The following is a 5,148-nucleotide window of genomic DNA, read 5'->3' on the forward strand; positions in this document are numbered from 1 at the left end:
GAAAACAAAGATCAGGGGCCTATTGTCAGTAAGAAACCTGTCTGAGGTCCAGTCACACTGTCTTGGTCAACTACATCATGGTCAGTTGAAGCACGTTAATCGAACTTATTTTATAATTGTTTTGTATTTAACAGATTTTTAACTGTATAATTTTAGCTTCTGGTATATAATGTTCTTAAATTTAAGTACATCTGATAATTCTATACACTTTTCAGTTCTATACACTTCTTATATAGTAATATTCAGAAGGAAATCTCTTCAGATAAGGAATGCATGGACTTCAGAACTCAGCCTGTTCATGACCCAAATTTGATATTTTATAGTTGTGTGACTATAAGAGAATGACTTAGTTTTTTTCTTCAAAATGGAGTTAAGGATAGCTTCCTTACACAATCTTTAGCTAAATCTGACAAGATAGTAGTCTAAAACACCTAACATGGTGACTACCACATGGAAGACTGCCATCGAATACCAGTCCCCTCCTCTTAATACCAATAAAACTATTGTAAATAGAGGTTAGGTTAGAAAATATAGCAATTTTTCTGACAGGAAAAAAAATATAGCTGTTTCCTCCCCTACCATTTTTCCCCTTAAAAGTGCACAATTATATTTCATACAGCTGAATGTTTAGAACAAAGGCCTTGAAGTTGTTAGTTTGGGAATTTCATGCCTTTGTGACCAGTGACTTTTATGACCTTAATTGAACTTCTGGGCCAGAGCTCTTCCATTTGTCAAATAGATATAATAATGGAAAACATCTTTTCCTCACAAGGGTGCTTTTAGCATTACTGGGGAAAAAAAAAGAATCTTTTTAAAGCCCATGAGATGAAAGTACTGTTGTTATTAAATATATGATGAATTGTTGATCATTTATAGTCTGTGATATTGTAGAAGTCAGTTCCTTTAGGAAGCAAAGACTCTCTTGAGAGCCTTGGCCAGAAGAAACAGTGTAATAGCAATCGAATTACCTGTTACATTGGAAAAATCATTGAGAAAGCTCAGTATCCCTATGGAGAATGAAGAAGCTATTATACCATACCTCAGTAGAATACCTATAACATGGCAGGGAAGTTAGATATGATCTCATTCCTCGGCCATAGCTATAAAAGTCAAATGCTTCACTGGGACATAGCCAAGACATTTTTTTTTATAGAGCAATACTCCGTCAGAGTGTGTGTGTGTGTGTGTGTGTGTGTGTGTGTGTGTATATATATATATATATATATATTTTTTTTTAAAGCATTTGATTTAGTTATTTGAAAAGTCAGGCCTTATACCCACATTAAGAAATTAACACATACTAATTAATTTGTCACGTGCCTATTTTATATGTTAATAATGTATGCAGTCAATAAATGTTTTAAAATATGCAAATGCTTAAATGAATATTGAATAAAACCTTCTCAACATTTACAAGATTTCCTTTGCAAGTTGTAAAATTTCAGCTTGAGAAGAGGTGAACTTTTTGTCTAAGATGAAACAAACTTTGATAAGAAAATTAATGTTTTAAGTAAGATCAATACTTACTAGAAAGAGAATGAAGCTGATAATCTTTGTACCAGGTTATATTTAAAATATTGAATTCGTGAATTATAAATGAGCCTTAAAAATTCTTCACAGTGTCAAAAATAAAAAGTTGGATACTAGTTAAAAATTGTCAAGACAGACTTTAATGAGAAATAACTATTTCAATAGAGAAAAGATTACTATATGAACTAACTCAAGTTCTATTTGTATAGAGGTGACTGGGTGTTCTAAAGGGAGAATAAAGAAGTAGGGAGGGAATTGAAGAAAGTCAGTACAGTTTAGTAAGTGAAGATGTTCAAAAAATGGGAAGGGAGAATTGGCCCAGGTAAAAAGCATCTTGGTTTGCTAACTGACATTTATCAAAGTTAGGTCCCTATTCTCCCACAGAAACTGAGAGACAAGGGCCCTATCTCCAAATGTTGGCAGCTGTTAGTGTTTGGTTAAGTTTTTGTGGGCCAAGGTTGAGACCTAGTTGAGAAGAGGGCCCCAAGGACCCTGCATAGAGTTTGGTCAAGGAGAGAAACTTTGTCAACAGAAACCCTGAAATTGAAATTATAGCCATAAATTCTCTCTCTCTAAATTCTTCTACCAGATCCTGATCTGGCACTGAATGGCATAAATTCCTTCACTCTTTCACCATGTATTTATTAAATGGCCAAGTTCTCTGTAAAATACTCAAAATACAAAGACAGGTGAGGTGCAGTTTTACCTCTTAATCAAGTAGCCTACAGTCTAGATGAGAATAAAAACCATAAAAAAAAAGTTAAAATACTATAGCTACTATGATAGAAAGCTGTACAAGGTATAGTGCAAGCATAAATAGAAGTCAACTCTACCTGGCAGAGAAAGAAGACAGAAAATATTAATACAGGAGTGATATTAGATGAGGTGGATGCTCTTCAGATATAGAGGGACGTGAAAAGGTAGCGCATGTGAAGGAATCAGAATGAGCAAAACTGAAGATATAAAATCCTACAGCATGTCTGAGAAATGCATGTAGAAGAATAGAGTCCTTAAATGGAATGGGGACTCAGAGGAAGGGGAGACAGTTTTTAAGTCAAGCAAATAGAAGTACATAGTGAAGGAAAAAAATAGATCATAGTGTCACACTACCCAAACTGAAAAACAGTGCACCCCAGAGTGCCACAAAAAAACTCATAGGGAGTACCATGAGACACTTTAAACTTCAAGAGGAAACAACAAGAAGCAATATTTGTGGAATACCATGTAGATTACCACAAGCAAGTTGTTGGAACCTGACTATTTAATAATTAAACTGTTGGATGTTTATTTGCCTGAGGAGTGCTTTGAAGAAAATAACTGAGGCAGTTTAGGCAATAGCCATAATGACTTTTAATTGTATTTTATAACAAACAGGGAAAAACAGAAGAATTTTAAGGAAGAGAATAACATGGACAAACTTATATTTTGGGAAGATCATTGTGACAGCAGCAGGGTCCATATTTAGAGAGCTGCTATTTTGAGGCACAAAGACTATTTAGATGTCTTTGGCAACACTCTTGAAATTATTAAATTATATTAACTATTACTTAGCTGTTTGTTTAGTCACATTACTTTTTTTATGTTTTTTAAGTTTTGTATTTCTCTGTGTAGCTATTTGAACAAAGTCATTTATAGTTTTATACAGAGCAATGGTCTGACATAGAACAACATTTGTGCATGTCCCAGTAAATAAAATGTATTGGCTAATATTATATGACATCTTTAACTTATTTTACAAAGAAAGCTAATAATTGACTAATTAAGAACCAGTGACCTTGGCTGATCAGCATAATGGGAGCTAATATCAGAAGTATTTCCTTAGCACATATGACTCATACAGTGTCTTCGCTTCTAGGCACAATTCATGGTTGCCCACCCGCTGAAGCTTCCCTGCTTACTGAGAACCTTATTTACACAATTATTTTATGCCCTTAGTAAACAAAGTCCTTAATGAAAAAAGCTTGAAATGGGTTATAACTTTATTGGGTGTTTTCTATGATCCAAGCACTCTTCTCAACATTTGATATGCATTATTTTCTTAATTCTTACATCCACTCTATGAAGAAGGTGCTATCATCATTATCCCCAATTTACACATGACAAAATTGGAGCACAGATTCAAGTGTGCTGGGTCACATAGGTATTAAGGTTAATCTAAAATACAAATTCAGTCTATGGCCATGCCACCCTGAACAAGCCTGATTCTATCTGATCTCGGAAGCTAAGCAGGGTCGAGCCTGGTTAGTACTTGGATGGGAGGCCATCTAGGAAGACCAGGTGCTGTAGGCATAAAAAATTAAAAATAATAATCTGTAACCTGACAAGGTCTTTACAATCTGTGAGGTCAACCAATGGTTGCCTCACCTAAAATATATATATATATATACAAGTCAGATTTTATGACTCAAGAATTTATAGTCTTATCAACTACACTATGTCTCTTCCATGTGGGAGCAATAATTAAATTTTGTGTATAATCGTATTATTTTTTAAGAATACTTTTTTTTTACAGAAGTTTTAGGTTCACAAGAAAATTGAGGGGAAGGTACAAAGGTATCTCAGAAACTCCCTTCTCCTACTTATACATAGACTCCCCCATTTATCAACATCCTCCACTAGAGTGGTATATTTGTTGCAATTAATGAACCTATACTGACACATCATAATAACCCAAAGTCCACAGTTTATCTTAGAGTTCACTCTTGGTGTTAGACCCACTGTAGGTTTGGACAAAGATAATGATGTATATCCACCATTAGTATCATTCTTAGTTTCATATTCCTAAAAGTCTGATGTGATTCTTCTGTTTATCTTTCCTTCCCCCTAAGCCCTGGTAAGCACTGATCTTTTTGTTGTCTTCATAGTTTCGCCTTTCCCAGAATGTCATAAAGTTGGAATCATACTGTGTGTAGCCCTTTTATATTGGCTTTTTACTTAATAATATAGACTTAAGGTTTCTCTATGTCTTTTCGTGGCTTGATAACTCATTTCTTTTTCATGATGAATAATATCTCGAAATCTAAATATCTATTCACCTACTGAAGGACCTCTCGGTTGTTTCTAAGTTCTGGAAATTATGAGTAAAAGCTGTTACAAACATCCATGTGCAGGTTTTTGCATGGAAGTAAATTTTCAGTTTCTTTAGGGAAAAACCAAGGAGCATAATTACTGAATTATATGGTTAAAGTATGTTTAGTTTTATAAAAAACTGCCAAACTGTCTTCCAAAGTAGCTGTACCACTTTGCATTCCCATCAGCAATGCATGAGAGTTTCTTTTACTATACATCCTCACCAACATTTGGTATTGTCATTGTTCTGGATTTTGACCACTCTAATAGATGTATTTTGACCACTCTACTAGATGTGTAGTCGTATCTCTTTGTTGTTTTAATTTGCATTTCCCTGACATATGATGTGAAGCATCCTTTCATATGCTTATTTGCCATCTATATAGTTTCTTTGGTGAGGTATCCAGAAAGGTATTCAGCTCATTTTTTTCATGAGGCTGTTGTTTCTCATTGTCAAGTTTTAAGAATTCTTTGTATATTCTGTATATTTTATAAGATTTGTCTTTTGCAAATATTTCTCCCAGTCTGACTTGTCTTCTCATTCTTTTG

General features: G+C 34.2%; 1 pseudogene; it reads left to right on the forward strand.

Moving 5' to 3' along the window:
- Nucleotides 1-3,700: 3,700 nt before the first annotated feature.
- Nucleotides 3,701-3,819, forward strand: LOC118606584 (annotated as a pseudogene).
- The last annotated feature ends 1,329 nt before the right edge of the window (nt 3,820-5,148 follow it).

Source organism: Rousettus aegyptiacus, unplaced genomic scaffold, assembly GCF_014176215.1.
Source record: "Rousettus aegyptiacus isolate mRouAeg1 unplaced genomic scaffold, mRouAeg1.p scaffold_m13_p_1, whole genome shotgun sequence".
NCBI lineage: Eukaryota > Metazoa > Chordata > Mammalia > Chiroptera > Pteropodidae > Rousettus > Rousettus aegyptiacus.